General features: G+C 36.9%; 1 protein-coding gene across 4 annotated transcripts in view; it reads left to right on the top strand.

Moving 5' to 3' along the window:
* Window positions 1–3,993: 3,993 nt before the first annotated feature.
* The window catches only part of dlgap4b (discs, large (Drosophila) homolog-associated protein 4b), a 117,963-nt gene continuing 103,637 nt past the window's right edge, over window positions 3,994–18,319 (top strand). For 2 of the 4 annotated variants that reach the window (XM_055212647.2, XM_055212642.2), the window contains exon 1: window positions 3,994–4,195. The gene's annotated coding sequence lies outside the window, so the exon portion shown is untranslated. The remainder of the gene's footprint in view (window positions 4,196–18,319) is intronic. The other 2 variants (XM_055212643.2, XM_055212641.2) reach the window with 1 other exon arrangement.

The following is an 18,319-nucleotide window of genomic DNA, read 5'->3' as shown; positions in this document are numbered from 1 at the left end:
AGGCACATTGTTGGCGTGGTGCTATTTTGAGGCAACTAAAATAGACTACGCCATTGACCAACAAAAACCTGCTCTAACGTCTAAAGTCAATGCCGCAATATGTTTTTTGTTATTTATAGAGCGCATTAGTAATATGTGCCTATAAACGGGACGACAACGCGAGTTTGCTTATCACACACATGAATGCGCAGCAGCACAAAAATGCTTTTAAATATGAAAGATTAAAGGATTGAATGTAAAAGATTATTATTGAGTCTCTTGGACATAAATGAGGACTAATTATGAGACGTTAGAAGGCGCAAAGAGCTGGTTCACCTGTAGCCTGGTAAGTAAATAAATGCTTTGCTTTAAACAAATGCATCTATTTTTAAATGTTTTTAAATGCTCATGGATTTATTGTATATGATGACTCTGTACCTGCGGATATGGTGAGATGAGAAACATTTTTAAGTAATGCTTAAAAAAAACTTGTGACGCTGTCAAGTGCTGAAACATGCTTTTAAAGGTTTTAATTGAAAAAAAAAAACTATTTCAATACAAGTGAAAAACAACACAATTATTTAACATTAATCTTAAACTGGGGATCTTCTTCCTCCGCTTAGTTTTTCAGTTTACAAAGTCCGTCATCTAAATAGGGATTAAACATAGCGCCAGCGCAACTGGCTTTTAAAGGGGATGAGAGCTGAGACTCTCATTGGTTTATTGCACGTTACGCCCAAAATACTCCCATTAATCATTAAAAAAAATAGGACCCACACTTTTCGACCGTGCGCTCGGCGCACAAACCGCTTTTCCCATCCTTAAATTAGCAAAAGTGGCATTGGACACACCCATCTAAAGCTGTGCGCTTTAGACAATGTGCTTAGATCGTTAAAATAGGGCCCTGGGTCTCATTTACTAATAATTGCGTACGTTTTTCATATTTATACGCATATTTGACGAAAACTTTGCACCTAATTCACAACACGTTTGTATATTTATGTATAAATTTATATTATATTAAATATAAATACTTAATATATAAATATATATTTTTTCTTAAAATTATACATGCATGTGTGCATATTTATATACATAATTAAATGTAAACAAAAACCTTTATTCTGCAATAGATTAATCGCGATTAATCGTTATCCAACACTAATTAGGCCCTAAGCAGACACTTTTTATAAAGATTTAAAAAAGTAAGCAAGCAAAACGTGAAGATTTGTCATTACACGCATCTTTATGTGTAGAAAAAATAATATAGTCTTTATAATATACTGTATATTACAATAATACAGAAAATATTATCATATAAAATATTATAAATATTATATATTAACATTATTTTATACATTATATTTGGCCAAGTATTTGATTGTAGCATACGTGTGGTATTACTTCTTTATTCGTTTTTTATTAGTATTTAGAAGAAATCTTAGTACGAAAGTTTTGGTTGAATTTGTTCGTAAACGTCTGTACATTTTCGCATATGCATGCTTATTGAAAGAGAGTTATTTTGTGTATTTGGTGTGTTTACATGGTTAAAGGTTAAAAAAATTTCCACAAAGCGTACATTATTGTTGCTCCTCTATGCCCCGCCTTTCTGAAACGTGTTGATATTTATAAAGCTCATCGTTCTGAAAAGCGCAGTGTGCTCTGATAGGCCAGGTATCCAGTGCATTGTGATTGGCCAGATACCTCAAGCGTGTGATGGAAATGTTACGTCACTTATCATATTTGGAATATCAGCTACCAAAAAACTGAGTCTCCACGACATGGCGGCAGCAGCTACAATACTACAGCGAGAATAAAAGTTACACCTTTTTTCTTTATTATATAAAGAATGATATTCTAATATGTATATTTAGGCTGTGTTATGCAAATCTTCGCACAAAGTGACGTAGATATGTGGGGGCATGTTTGAATGAGGCTTTTAGGAAGAATTTCTCTTTGGATTAAAGACTTTATGGATCTTCTATTTGCTCGAACAGCTTTTAACACTACAAAGACAAAGAAAAACATGAAGTGCATCATATGACCCCTTTAATGTGGTATGAGTATACTGAAAAAATTGTTACAGAGGACAGCTAGTGTTTATTGCCTGTCCCAGGGTTACCTGGGAGTCTGGTTGAAGGCGATCACTCCCAGTTTAACAATGTGGTTAAAAGCTTAACAATGACAGAACATGAGTAGGAGTTCAGATCAAACCTTTAACATCTCACAAGATCTTTAACCACAGGGCAATCATGAACTCTTTCAAAAATACATTTCAATAATTGTGTTTAAATAGGATATGTTGGCATTAAACAAACACATTCTCAGAGATTTGTTTGTACACTTCATCTGCTTTAACCCAATTCTTTCTATAAAATAACTGCATCCATCCAGAAACATCAAGCATCACTTTATAAATAAGTCAAACACTTCAGTTTCTCAGATCACAGCTGTCATCAGACTTTCAACATCTCCTCCCCATAGACACCAACGCATCACATATCTTTTCACAGAAAAATAAGATTGGATTAAACTTTATCGGCTCTGTTACACGCTACACCTAAACTCTTTACTATTCGCAAATAATGTTCAAGTTATCTAAATTCAAAGTCTTGAAGGTCAGAAGACAAACAGATTCTTCCAGATTTGTTTTCTCTGAGCTTTGGTTTAACTTGTCACCTGGCCTTCAGTAGAAAAACAACCAGCTGTATTTAGTCTTTGACAGCTTATCGTCCTTGTGTGAGAAATACATTCGTTTTATCTCATTTGTGTAAATAATGGCTTCTTTACTTTAAAGCTCACATAACACATGCTGTTTCTGGATTTCTGATAATCTGGAGTACCTATAGAGTAGGTACTCCGAAGAGTCTTTAGTTTAATCAGATTTATAAAAGAAAAATTTGCTTTTCCGATTCTTTCCGATAACGTACGAAAAATTAAGAAGGAGGAGTTACTAGACGATGACAAAATAACGCAATATTTGTCAGCTCTGTCAAGGGTTGCTTGCTAAAGATGCTGTCATAGTTTTCATCAGGACTTTAAGAAAAGACTTTAAGGTTCTTCCCTATTTAAAGGGATGGTTTAATGGTATTTCATGCATTCTGACTTATTAACACAGTTATAGAGTTGTTTCCTCATGCTAAACGTATTAGGCAAAGTGTCAAAAAAGCAGTTGGACGTGTTACAGACGTGTGCCGAATGTTTCGGAAAGTTTTTTTTCGATTATGGATCCAGCTGACCTTTCAGGGTTTTCTATACGTATCACTTCTTTTTATGGGCACTTCCCCCGGAAAACCCCGCCCACCCGTCAATCAGCGGGAGACTCTAGAACTTGCAAACATCATATCACGTGACACAGTTTTGTTTAATTTGTTTAATTTCAAAACTCAACAATGACACAATAATTACACACAGCACACATATATTATGCAAAATATAACTTTTATTTTGTATGCGATTAATCACGATTAATCTTTTCCCAGCCCTAAAGAAACTGAAATGTAAAATAAAAATGTAATTTCATTATTTTTTGCAGAGATAAAGGACAAAATATGTTTGGAGTTACATATAAACAAGGTCATAGTCGTTTATATTTACTAAAAACAAGTGTAACACAAAAATCGATCTTGTTGCTGACAGGGTCAAAAGTAGCAATGCTCTACTTATGTTCAAAGTGAAATAATGACTTTTAAAGTCATTTTACATTTGATCAAAATTATGTGGTCATAATGTGGTCATTGACAGCAAAATATATCTCTGTCTAAAACATTCTCTTTTAAAATGTCATTTTTATGAAAAATTGTACTTTCACTCATGCTCTCCCCTATATACAAGCATATGTTTGTCGTATTAAAATGAGCTTAATTAGATTACATTGAGGTTCATTGAGAGATCACTTCTGTTCAGTCACATGATGAACTGTAAAGAGACTGATGGAGGTCGCTGTCTGTGGTGCTGATCTCTCTCTCTCTCTCTCTCTCTCTCTCTCTCTACCAGCAGCATCATCAGCATCAGTGTGTGTGTTGCTCTCGGCGCGGGTGAGTCGGTCGCGCGCACTGATGTGAATCAGAGCCACTCGTGTTCGCGATTGCCGGAGTCAAAGTGATTTTGAGGAGAAATGAAACACGCTCGCTGATCTGAGCTCAGTTCGAGACGAACATCCGCGCTGACTGGAAGTTTATTATTTCTCATGAACGGATGAAAACCATCATCTGAGGTAAAACTCGCTTTTATTAGTCGAGTATCATAAACTGATGCGAAGAGCAATCGGGTCGTTTCTGTTGTTTGCATTGATAGCAGTTTGTTTGTTTGTATGTTTTACTAACTATTTAAACAGTCACGTTGACTAAATGTGTGTGCGTTTTCACGTTGTCTGTCAGATGATCGCTCGCGCTCGTAGACAGCACACTACTATAGGCTTGTTAAGGGATTGGCTGTCGAGTTGATGTATTTGCATTATTATTGCTAAATGAAGTGAATAAATTCTGTTATAGATTTAATGTGGGTGTAAACACAGTTCTCTATAACTTATGAAGATAACAATTGTGTACTCTGAATTAGTTTTGTTTGTGGACTTTTGATTTGAAAAAATGTAGGGACTTTTAATTTGTAGTGCATCTAATAGTAAAAATCTGTACAGTAAATAATATATAGGAAGATTGTCGTGGAAGTGTCAGATTTAGTGTTGTATATCATTTTTGTGTCATGAATTTATGTCAATTTGAGCAGTTATACATTTTTACGTTGTATTTGTATAAATAGGGTACAACATATTTGGTATTCATTTTTAATAGTGGGTCAGCAAGAGGAGCTATTCAAAGTAAATATAAAATATTTTTGCAACACATTTTACTATGTCTATGTGATTCTTCACTGCTTTCATAAATAAATGGGGATTGTTTCAAGTGTGTTTCATGAAGAGGCAGGTTGTTTTGATCAACTACCACAACTTTAGTCTTGTCAGTAGGGTAAGGATATAACTTAAATGCATGCATTGGCAGATGCTTTTATCTAAAGCGACTTACAGTGCATTACAAGCTATACATTTTGTGTTCCCTCGGTTCGAACCCAAACCTTTTGCGCTGCTAATGCATTGCTCTACCACTAAGCTACAGGACCTCATGGGTCAGCAAGTAAATGAGCAGTTCAGCACAGCTGTTGTACTGTTTTTCTCATGCACTCTTCTCTATCATTCTGTTAACGACCCTGCTTGTTATTTTACCCCAGACTGCTTTTATTGTGTTTTTACCTCAATTTTGTTATTCTGTGCATGGCTATTACATCCGAAATGTCTTCATACAATGTTTATAGGTTTTAAAGAAATGAAAAGCGTGCTGTTACTAATGCTTTTTATTGCACTGCCCAGATTTAAATGCTTGATTCTTCTATGGGTACTCATGCATGCGGTATAAACCAGATAACTTGCTGTTTTTGTGCTGAGCAAGATTCTCATAATGGTAATGTTTCCCTTGTGTTTCTGTTGAGTTATGGCTGAACAATATTATAGTGGTACAATGTTATTTACTTACTCACCAGTTTAAAACTAATTGTCCAGATCGTTGAAAAACATGTTCAAAATATGTGTTAACTATTTAAAGGATTACTCCACTCATAAAAAATCCAGATAATTTACTCACCCCCATGTCATCCAAGCTGTTTATGTCTTTCTTTCTTTAGTCAAAAAAGAAATTGAGTTTTTTAAGGAAATCGTTCCAGGATTTTTCTCCATATAGTAAACTTTAGTGGACCTCAACGGTTTACAGTTTCAATGCAGCTTCAAAAGGCTCTAAACGATCCCAACTAAGGCATAAGGGTATTATCTAGCGAAACAAAAGTCATTTTCGCAAAAAAAAAATTAATTTTAAACCACAACTTCTCGTCTTGCACAAGCAGTAGGATGCGTCAGCGAGACCTTACGTCTTACGTAATTACTTCGAAAGGGCATACATTACATACACTTACCTAAAGGATTATTAGGAACATCATACTAATACTGTTTGACCCCCTTTTGCCTTCAGAACTGCCTTAATTCTACTTGGCATTGATTGAACAAGGTGCTGAAAGCATTCTTTAGAAATGTTGGCCCATAGTGATAGGATAGCATCTTGCAGTTGATGGAGATTTGTGGGATGCACATCCAGGTCACGAAGCTCCCGTTCCACCACATCCCAAAGATGCTCTATTGGGTTGAGATCTGGTGACTGTGGGGGCCATTTTAGTACAGTGAACTCATTGTCATGTTCAAGAAACCATTTTTCTAGTCTTCAACTGTCCAATTTTGGTTAACTTGTGCAAATTGTAGCCTCTTTTTCCTATTTGTAGTGGAGATGAGTGGTACTCGGTGGGGTCTTCTGCTGTTGTAGCCCATCCGCCTCAAGGTTGTGCGTGTTGTGGCTTCACAAATGCTTTGCTGCATACCTCAGTTGTAACGAGTGGTTATTTCAGTCAAAGTTGCTCTTCTATTAGCTTGAATCAGTCGGCCCATTCTCCTCTGACCTCTATCATCAACAAGGCATTTTCGCACACAGGACTGCCGCATACTGGATGTTTTTCTCTTTTTACACCATTCTATGTAAACCCTAGAAATGGTTGTTCGTGAAAATCCCAGTAACTGAGCTGATTGTGAAATACTCAGACTGGCCCGTCTGGCACCAACGACCACGCCACCCTCAAAATTGCTTAAATCACCTTTCTTTCCCATTCTGACATTCAGTTTGGAGTTCAGGAGATTGTCTTGACCAGGACCATACCCCTAAATGCATTGAAGCAACTGCCATGTGATTGTTGATTAGATAATTGCATTAATGAGAAATTTAACAGCTGTTACTAATAATCCTTTAGGTGAGTGTATGTGAAACACACACTTGCAGACTATTTTGAACAATAAACTGAAACAAAGACATTAATTAGTATTATTCCACATACAACAATGACAGTCCTCTTTCTCCACACTAGTAAACAATGGAGAGATAGTTTCGCATACGTCATGCGTGACCTTTCCACGGGATTACGTAATATGTAAGGTCACACTGGTGCATCACAAGGCAAGCACAAAACAAAAAGTTGTGGTTAAAAAGTACTTTTTTTGTTGTTCTGCTAGATATAAGACCCGTATGCCTCGGTTGCAATCGTTTAGAGCCATTTAAAGCGGCATTGAAATTGCAATTTGCAATTTTCTTGACTCATTTTCCGAGGAGGAAGCACAATTGCAAAACTCGTCAAAACATCGTCATGTGTGTGGATCGTCATGTCAAAACATGTGTCTGCACAAGATGCTTCGTAAGGGTTTATGATAAAAAGAGATGCTTGCGTTTGCTATATATTCACTTAATCTCATGTTTAATACGAGTTTAGTGTTAATTCTTTCGCCACCATTGACGAGTTATCTCGTGAATTAAGAGAAAACTTTTCCCTCCCAATGACGCTTTCCTGACGAGTTTTTATGGTAATCTGAAATTCCGCTATTATGCACTACATGGCGCTCTTACCCAATTCATAAAAAAAGCAAAAACTAATTTACCATAATTTTAAACTCTGTGTATGTTTTGTTTATCATTCTGAATCTGATCTCTAACAAAATTCCTTTACAAAAATCCAATTATTTCAGCCTAAAATTTTTTATTTTTGAAAAAACCTACTTATATTTAAGAGGTTATAAAAAGAGAGCAAGTGAAGATAGGATAAAAAGTTTTTTCCCCATCTTGTTTGTTTGAATGCAGAGGGTCTGTTATTTCATTTGATATATTTGTATGTTTATATATTTATAGAAGAACATTTTTCTGGAATGGATTTTGTGAAACTTCAATCACAAAAAATGCTGGCGGGCAACTTTAAAAAAAAAAAAAGGTTGTCTGGGAATGAGTTAAGTAAGTGTCTTGTGAGATGTGAGCATCTCTTTTTTCATAATCCCTTTCGACACATATGCAGCAGGCACTTATTTTGACATGACGTGCGATGCACATAGGTTCCCATGATGCACAGAACACATATTTTGACATGATGAGCCACACACATAACACCCAGAATACATAGTAGGAGGCACCGACCGCTACTGTTTGAAACTGTAAACTGTTTAAGGTAAATTATCAGAATAGATAAGTTGTTTAGTTGTACACCAGCTGTTGTCATACCACAGGATACGAAATGAAGTGACGCTCCTGAAGTTTTGCCTAAAGTAAACGCACATGTTCAGACTCGCCGCTGTTTGCATAGCAGTTTGTCTTTTAAATTGATCCTGCTCCCTCTGTGTGGCGTCCGAATCCAATTCTCGTTTTGTATTGATCACGGTCACTCCAAACATTGACTTTAGTTTGCAGCTGAAGTCTCTAAATAATCTTATCGCAGGGAAACGCTTAAAGAACGTAGAGGTTTCTATCTTATCTCAGTCTGCCATTGTGAAAATGCAGACAGGCTTTTCTTGAATGGGCTGAAGTCAGTCCATCACTGAGTCAATAGGGGAATGAGGGCCAGCAGTCACAGCAAAGGCCATGAATAGACTGCTAATCATAGCCTGATCAATAGTCTTTTCAATAGCGCTTACTGATATATAAACACTCCTCAGGCTGAGAGCTCTGTCTCTCTCTGTGCTTTCACACAATATTCACGTCTTGCTGTACCAGCTGTGTCTTTATGCCATCAAATTAACATTCACTTTAGCGGCACCGTTTCACTAAGAGTGTGTGTGTGTGTGTGTGTGTGTGGATGTTTTTCATTGGTCTGAATAAGTTCCAGCTCACAGCTTCAGTGCCTTCAATATGGCTCTGTGCTAAGAAGAAATTTAGGAAAATGTGACGTGCAAAAGCAAGTAAATGATGGGAAACATTTTACGCTACACAAGTTTTTTGGCAAATGTTGTTGGGGGTCCGAGAGCAAAATTAATAAAAGTGTAAATTGCCTTCTGTGTTGTTTTTGTGGACTGCTGTCATGTTGGTGCAACACTTTCGAAAGAATCTGAGTAAATTAACTGCGATTGGTTACACTTGAAGGACATAGATTTACTCCAGTTGTACATCTACAATTTGACATCCAAAATATCATTTGTTGTGGAAAATTGTGCAAAGTGTGTTTGTTGATGCTACTGTACATCAACAGGAACCGTTGACATGTTTATCTACCCGTGTCAACCAAACAATTAACAGTGGCCCATTACTGCCCCTTGTGGCACCCCATCGTGAATTGCAGTCAGACACATTTTTAAACACACAGTATTACCTCCCAAAAATGAGCTTTCATAGAAGCCTTTACATAGAGCATTTTTTTGGATTAGTTTGATGTATGACTAAGGTACGTTAGTAAAGATGTACTCATACACACGTGACACGACACACACATATAAATGTTTTCAGTTCGTAAACGTCATGTCGTTGAAATTGCTGGCAGAAACGTTTTACACTACGTTGATTCTGAAATGTCACAGTTTTCTCGGGTGAAAACGCTTTCCTAGAGCTATTTTAGATTTCAAATGACCTTCCAAATCCCAGCAGTGATTTTAATATAAAACAAATCACGGTACTGATGGTTCTAACCTACATACGCTGACAAATAGGGCCTAATTGCCTGTGAAACACAGCTGTGTGTAAAACTCAAGGACGAGTCGTTGCAACTATAACACAATCTGAACAGAAGCAGCTGGCTGATCTAGCCTGCACATCGCTGCCGTCTACATTATTTATGCACTTCCTCGTATTGAATATCTGCAGAAATGGAAACGAGCAATTCGTCCTGTAGATCGCCTGCCTGATTTCACAGAGTTGCATCAAAAGTGAGCAAGACGCAAACAGGAATCGCAAAAAGTCTTTGTTCTTGTTTCTTTGTGATAAGATTTTCTACACAATCTCAGTCTAGGCTGCGGGAGAAAAATTATAATGAAAGCAATTATATAATGATACAAAAGATGTCTTTTATCTTTAATGCCACACACACAATATGATGTCACAATGATACAGTACGTTGGTATGCATTTGCAAACGCTTGGTCAAGTGAGCAATCTTGTAGTATAGTATATACTTTTTGTTTTCTTGCATTTTTGTGGTGGTATCAAATGCAAGCACACACAAAAAACAATTCCTTCAAATGTCTGTGTGAATGCGTACCTGTGTTGTGTTATAAAAGTGAAACATTTAAAATCGTACCTGTGTAGCTACAAGCAATGTACATTCTTGCTCAATTTGTTTCGGCCATGAGACTCTGACCTTTATATATTACTGTACACATCTTTTATTGAAGAGACTGACAGGCAGAGAAAGAAAGATTGACCTGAGAAGGAAAGAGGAAGAAAGAAACCAAGGGAAGAAGGGAAATAACATTCTCTATTCATTTAGCCGCAGTAGCCTGTTGGGTTGTCGGCTGTATTGTCAAAAGTGTGAATAATTGACGCTGTGAAAATGTCAAGCAGGCTGTCCTGAGAGCCCCGAGCTGTTTGTCTTTCTCAAATTAGCACTGAATAAAAAAATCACACTTTTGAAAAAAGGTAAAGAGAGAGAGAGAGTTGGGGGTCTTAGTTTACTCTGAGGTTTAATGGCTCTAATATTACCTAACTTTTGGAGAATGATGTCACATTAATATTTCATGACCATATTTATTTATTGGTTTAACTAACTTAACAGCAGACTGATTTAGTCACACATAGAAGGAAAAATGAAAAATATACTTAAATGTGCATTGTGCCTTTTAACCAAACTACATGTACAGTATCAGTTATTACAGTAAAATTAGCACCATAAAGCTGTTGATTTGCAATAACTGGGACAAACCTCTTTTTAACAGTGAATGTTGCTGTTAGTGAGACCTTAATTTTTTTGCAGTTGTTTAATAAAGCAATAAGCCCATTGAAGCAGTGGGTTACCAGTGCATTTTATAACAACTAAGGGGGCGTTGTTAGGCACGACGCGAAACCCCCATAGCTGTTATAAAATGCACTGTAACACCACTGCTTCGCGGGGCTTATTGCTTTTATAAAACGGTTACTTCATATGCATAGCAGGATTTCATAAAATAAATCACAAATAATTTTGTATTAGTACAAATACTATTCTTCCGCCAAACAAAGTAGTTCCTCAGAATCAAGTGTGGCTGCAACAGAGCGCAGTTCCCAAGCAACACAGACGCAGCAAAGACACAATGAAAATATGATTAAAGACTGTGGTGTTTATTTTCATAAATCAACATTCATCTAATTTATACATTAACATTTATATTGTATAACTGTTGAAGTGATCAAATATGCTTAAGCATTCTTAACTCTTTCCCATTCAGCGTAAAAAAAAAACAATTTCATCCTACCTTCATGTTCTCTTAACACCTCTCAAATTTTTCAGCTAAAAGCTGAGATAATTCCGTTTTTGTGAAGAACTTTTGTAAGATATCAAATTCAGAGCCAAGATCAAAACGTACACACAGCGTTTTTAGTGTTGAGTGTATGCGTCAGTGTTTAAGTTGGGTAAGATCGCCACTCAGTGGATAGGAGAAATATGGATTTGAAATAGAAACTCCTCAGGGAACGTTGTCTCTTTATTGACAAGATGCCTTAACAATATTTATTGACATTTTAACGTTATCTGGATATCACTATTAATTGTGCAATTGTAAAAAATTAAAAATATGATTAAAGACGGTGGTGTTTATTTTCATAAATCAATATGTAGCATCAGTGGCGCAGTGATACTTATGTAATGCGGTCTGAACCACGGGGTTACCGGGGTATTTTATCACGGCCTAGAACATGTTTTAACCAATCACAATGAAGAACCAGAACGGGCCGTTTTATAATAGGAGATTTAGGAATGAGTGTCCTAATAATTGTATTAGGAAATTAGTTAGTGGTATGTATTAGATTAAACTTAAATAAAAAACATATTGCATTGGATAGATTTCTGCCAATGGCAGTTTTGAAGCATTTTAGATAAAATTGTATTGTCAATCAGTGTTGGGTACGTAGCCCCTAAGAGGACATGGAGCAAAAATTAAATAAATTTTAGTATAGAATGCACACGTGAAACTTTCGCATGCACACGTGAAACTTTCGCTTTAACATGCGCACACAATAGTTTTATATGCACGTGCAAAACTACACTTAAAAAAATTCTGCACGTGAAAGTTTCACGTGAACACATGAAACTAAACTTTAGTTACCTTAGGGGCTCGGTAGTTGGATGTAACTATTTACTAGGTAAATAGTTACTGTAATTTTTCCTTAAAAAAGTAAAGTAAGGGATTACTCTTACTTTTCCAGTAATTTAATTACTTACTTCTGATGTAATTGAAGTAAATACTGTGTATGGACTGTAGATCAATGATATATAATAGAATAGTGAATTTAATATCAACATTTACAGTCTAAAGTTAATCCTACCCAATTCCAACCAATACTTAAACTTAACAACTACTTAACTAAGTATTAATAAGCAGTAATTTAAACTATATTGAGGCAAAAGTAGTTAATATCGTAGTTAGTTTGTAACACTACAATTTAATTGTGAGAATGTATAACAGCTCTAAGTTAGGGCAATAATGGACTATAGACAAATTTGATCATCTTTACCTCCTTTTGCACTCTCTATTTTTAACTTTCATTTATTCATTATTTTGTATTGTGATTGTTTATTGTGGTTATTGTGTTATTAGGCTTTTAGTATGCTACTGGATACACTGAAAAAAACGATTCATTCAATTTACTAAATTTTTTAAGATAAGTGGTTGCAATCTTTTTATTTAAGCTACATTTAAACAAAAGTTTTTGTTTTGTTTTGTATTTCAAATTGTATTTAAATGTAGCTTAAATAAATTGATTGCGACCACTTACCTTAAAAAAAAGAGTAAATTGAAGGAATATTTTTTTTCAGTGTATTTGAATTTTCCTTTGGCCCTTAAAAAGTGTGACCAGCCTAATTGATCATTTACTAAATAGGATAAGAAAGTAATAAATACTTTTTGGATAGAGTAATTTGTACATAAATCGTACATGATTGAAGATGTAATTAGTAATAAAATTAGTAGGTTTAATTCATGTGAATCTGCTTTTAGTTTAGTTTTTTTGCATCGTCACCTTAAAATGATCACATGTGTCATGTTACATTATTTCAAACAACAACAACATATTATTAATACATGTAAGTAAATATTGTTGTCTAATAATACATATAATTGTGTTGTTGTTTATAAATTACCAATACAAGCCAGATTCATACACTGTATGTGTTTATAAAGACTTTTTAAATTCTGCAGTCATGAATATTTACTGTAGTCACAAACACAATCACAAAACAACGAGGTACACTTCAGATTTTAAATTTCCAGTGTTGGTTCTCTGTAGACTTGTCTTAGTCCACCAGCTTTACACTTTACAAATTACAAAACTCCTCAGTTTCCCAGAGAACACACCTGGAGCAGTGGGCATCTATCACTGCAGCGCCCGGGGAGCAATGTTGGGACAGGTGCCCTGCTCAAGGGCACCTAAGTCGCAATCTGCCAGCCGTGAGACTCGAACCCTCAACTGTCAGGTTACAAGCCTGATAATAATTTCAATGAGAAAGATTGTCCTGTATGATAACAACTACAAGTGATGAGGTTGTCAAAGACCCTCAGGCTAAAAATGAATCTTTTAAAAGCTCACCTCCCTTAAAGCCAAAGAAACAGAGGATGAAACACCCAAGATTAAAGATGTGACAGTAGAAGTCAAAGAGATTTGTATTTTAAGCAGTTTGACCGAAAGCTTTGTTTTAGCAGTTTTGTAGTGATGTTTCATGCACAATTAAACAACATGTACATTTCTATTGTTGACTTTAAATACAACCGAGACAAAACATTGTTTCTTTTATAATCATAATTCCTGCAAATGCTGTTCTGTTTTTCTTTTACGTGACACTTTTAGGTCTTTATTTTACACCCGGAGCGATGCAGCACAATGCGCAACGCAAGTGTCTTTTGCTAGTTTCAGCCTGACGCATTTATCATTTTCACGTCCAGCGTCACGTTGTTTAAAAAGCAAATGCATTTGCGCCCATTTGTGCACCCATATGCCCATTTCTGGTCTGAAAACGAGGTGTGTTTAGGTGCATTGTTGGCGCATTGCTATTTTGAGGAAACTAAAATAGACTTCGCCATTGACCAATTAAAACTTGGTCTAAAATCAATATTTAGGCGCAATATTGTTTTTGTTATTTAATGAGCGCGTTAGTAATATGCGCCTATAAATGAGACAACAACGTGTTTACAGATTCCGCCATCTAAATATTGAATCGGCATAGCGTGAGCGCAACTGGCTTTTAAAGGGGATTGGAGACTCTAATTGGTTTATTGCACGTTACGCCCAAAACACACCCATTACTCATTATGAGAATAGGAACAACCCTTTTAGAGTGTGCGTTTGGTGCACAAACCATTTTTCTCGTTGTTAAATTAGCAAAAGTGGATTCAGACATACCACCTTTTACTGTGCGCTTTAGACCATGTGCTTAGATCGTTAAAATGGGGCCCATAGTGTTTTGTTAAGTGGTTGTAGGCCACCTGTGAACCAGCAGCTGATTTGCTTTCATAGGTTTTCATACAGTATTTGTTGTTTATAATTCTCATTTAATTACACAGCAGCTCCATTTTGTCAGATGTTCAATGCCTAATCAAAATCAATAGATGCCGTTTCTCAATTATAATGCAAACGAAGTGATATGACTCAAATCAGAGACGTTACCCCAGACCATGCTGGTTTAAAGCTAAGTTTGAAATGAGCAATTTCTTCCCAAAGTGCTTATTTTTTTCTGTGCACATATCAGCACGTGCAGACTTCTTTTCATATTTAAATGTGATGAGTGAAAAGCCATGTTGTTGTAATGCGTGTTTAATCTCAATTAGGGTTTTGTGTGTGTTTATTTCTGTACATGTGTGCATGTCTGGTGTGTGCATGGATTTATTTGTAGACAGTAACATCCCAGATGAGTTCTCCATTGCTGAATGAACCTCATCGGTCTCTGTGGCTTTAAAAAAATCAATCACATCATTTTGCTGCATTTTGCCCTTTACCTGGGTGTAATTTTGTTTGATTCTTTTAGTAGCTTAGACTTCTACCTTTGTGAATCAATAGAAAGATAGAAAGAGAGAGAGACTCACAGTTTATCCCACAGTGTTAATTCCACTTAAATAATTTTAATGGTTATTTATTTACTGAAGGTCACACCTCTAAATTCAGAGATAATGGTCAATCAACCAACCAATTTTGAAGTTATGGGGTGGCCAATCAAATCGTATAGTAGGCTATGACTTTCTCAGACATGGACACGCTCCCTTGAGCTTTAATGGTCATAACATTCTGCCATATGGGGACTGCAAATGACTTTTCTGTTGAAATTTCCATCTGGATTTGATTAACATATAAATTTGCCTTCTGTATCATTTGGTGATAATTGTCTGTTGAAAATGTAAATGTGCCGTCACTCTGAATTTGTGCAGTTTAATCACTTCCAACAAAATGAAGCAGTTAAAGATGCTGTGTGTAGATTTCAGCGGCATCTAGTGGTGAGATTGTGAATTGCAACCAACAGCTCAGTCCACCACTCACCCCTTTTTCAAAACGTGGTAGCTTTAACAAACTGAGACAACGTGGTGGCTACGCGATCTGTAGAGCAGTTTGTCCGTTTAGGGCTACCGTAAAAACATGTCGGTGCAAAATTGCGAAATTCATGTAAGGAGACCTGCGATGTATGTAGATAAAAACGAGTCATTCTAGTGTTGCGTTTACACCAGCCGCGGTAGAGGCGGCAAAAACGCGCTATTCGCACGTAGTTGGATGCTTGAACATTTGAGTTCACTCGCTTCAATCGCGCGTGAAAGCCTTGCGTGAAATTCTAGTCATTCGAGAAATTCATGCGGAAATTCATGTATGGGAGGGGCTTCTGCGACTCCAATGAGACTTCGCCACTCTGCTCGCTTGCTGTAATCACGTCACTACTACAGCAAGGTCCTGATTGTTTAACGCAGAGCGGAAATCTGCCGAAGTTCCGATTTTTCAACTCGCGCATTTCCCGCAGCAACGCTTAATTCGCGCTGCGCTTACCGCATGTACCGTGCCGCAGGATAATAATCCACGTGTAATCTGTCTTTGCATTGATTTAACATGTAAATCACCCGTGTTTGCCGCCTCCATGAATACAGTTCATTATATAAGGTCTTTTTGCACCACTCATAATATAGTTATGTAGATTATATTGCATTTCTGTCAAGAGATCCTCATAAAAGTTACACAATGCACCTTTAACTAGTAAATGTGTTAACCACTTCAGATAACTTTAATGGCACTGAACATTAGCATAGCTTGATATTTTGTGTAGCAGGTTAAGACCTGCATTCCCCCTTACAAAGAAAAAATACTTTACAGAATACCTCTGACATCAGCCAGAAATGTGACGCTCCTTACCATGTTTTAAAGATTCGCTCACAATGCAATGCTAACAGGAGTTAACTTACAGGCTGTGAGTCAAAGCGGGAGGAATTACTGTATGATAATGTCGGTCTTGCCTACATCACCAATCCCAGGAAGTGAACTGTTGCCAATCCGTGTGTTTGTTGTAGTCCAAGAAAAGAGATTTACGTTGGAGACGATAACTCGCGTCATCGTTTACTTTGAGGTTTTTACATTTTGCATATCGTTAACATGTACTAATACACACCTACACACCAAAGGAAATGTAAAATCGTGAATCGGACGAAAGGTGCTCTTTAAATTCTTCTTCAAGATCAGAAATATATTTGGATTTCTCGTGAATTGAGCCTGGGGCCTGTTTCTGTTTTCTTCAGGTTGGGTCTCTGTCAAACCCTGTGTGTCTTTATACCGAGAGCCACGAAGAAGTTTTCAGCAGTAATCGCCCAACCACACGCTGTGCTTTAAAATCATCTCGTTCCAGCCGGTTTGCACACGCGTGTGAGTTCAGGACACGGTGTCTAATTGTAAAGCGGTTCGGCAGTCCTGTGGGAGAGTATTAAAAGCAGCGCATTAAACTTTGATGACTTTCATTCACTTCCATCGCCGTGCTGCTCGACAAATCAGGCCAATTACGCTGAGATTGAGGACAGCTTCAATTGGACGGTTAAGCTTTTTTCATGATGTGCAGCTTCATCATGAGTCTTAAGGACTAGACAAAAGAAAAATGTAACGCTGTATGTGGTGAATTACAGTGATGCTGATATTTTAAGTGGAGTAACTCCCTGCCAAGTACTTGGGAAATTCATTTGGAAAATGGTTGCAATATTTTTGAGGATCTAAAGGTTTAAGAGATTTGGACCTCGAACATAAAGCTTTAACCCTTACCGTGGAAATCTGTGTAATAAATCACCATTGTGCCCTTGAATGTCTCTGTTTTTATGGACAGGCTTTGATTAGTGTGCTATACTGGCACTGGGTGAAACAGCATGTGTTACAATAGCAATAGAGTTGTCTGCAAATAATGTCTTATTAGTTAAGACGGCCTCATGCATTTGTTAGCAAGGACATTGGGGCAGATAACGCACTGTGGCAGGGATTTTGTGCTACGAAGTAAATTAAACCATAGTTCAACTATCTTGGTATTTCCTGCATTTCGCTTTTCCAGTACTGCTAGCACTGCAACCCGAATTGGTGGGAGCTTCCTCACCTGGGTCCAGTATGCCTAAATCATTACGATAAGCTGCTGTAGGCCAATCAGTGGGATGCTGACGTTTTTGTGGAGGACTAATTACAAATTTGTCCGTTTTTGATCAGCAAGAATAAAATTAGCTAATGCAATATGATCGTTCTCCTGAATCCTTAATGCTCCCTGCTCAATGCTTTAAAAATATGACGCGACTCTACACAGAGCTCGCTAGGGCCCCCTTGTGGGCCAGGACCCCCTTGTTGGGAACCGACGGTCTACATGCGTGGAAAAAGAATTGAATAAACGCCGGTGCGCGTATGTCGGATTTCAATTGTCGAGCTGCGAGAGGTTTTCACCCGGATAAAGGAGGTTTACTGAATATATTATGATGTTGATTTAAAGAGCACCTATTGTCCGATTCACATTTTTACATTTCCTTTGGTGTGTAGGTGTGTGTTTGTACATGTTAACAATATGCAAAAGATACAAACCCCAAAGTAAACAATGACGCGAGTAATCATCTCAAACGTAAATCTCTTTTCTTGGACTACAACAAACACACAGATTGTAGGCAACAGTTTACTTCCTGGGATTGGTGATGCAGACAAGACCGACATTATCATAATTAATCCCACTTTGGACTAACAGCCTGTAAGTTACAGGGTTCCCACAGGTCCTTGAAATGAAGTTTGTGAATCTGGGGGAAATAATTCAAGGCCCTGGGAAGTTTACATACATAGAGACAG

This window comes from Misgurnus anguillicaudatus, chromosome 8, assembly GCF_027580225.2.
Source record: "Misgurnus anguillicaudatus chromosome 8, ASM2758022v2, whole genome shotgun sequence".
In the NCBI taxonomy this organism is placed as follows: domain Eukaryota; kingdom Metazoa; phylum Chordata; class Actinopteri; order Cypriniformes; family Cobitidae; genus Misgurnus; species Misgurnus anguillicaudatus.
This window is presented reverse-complemented; position numbering and strand designations above follow the sequence as displayed.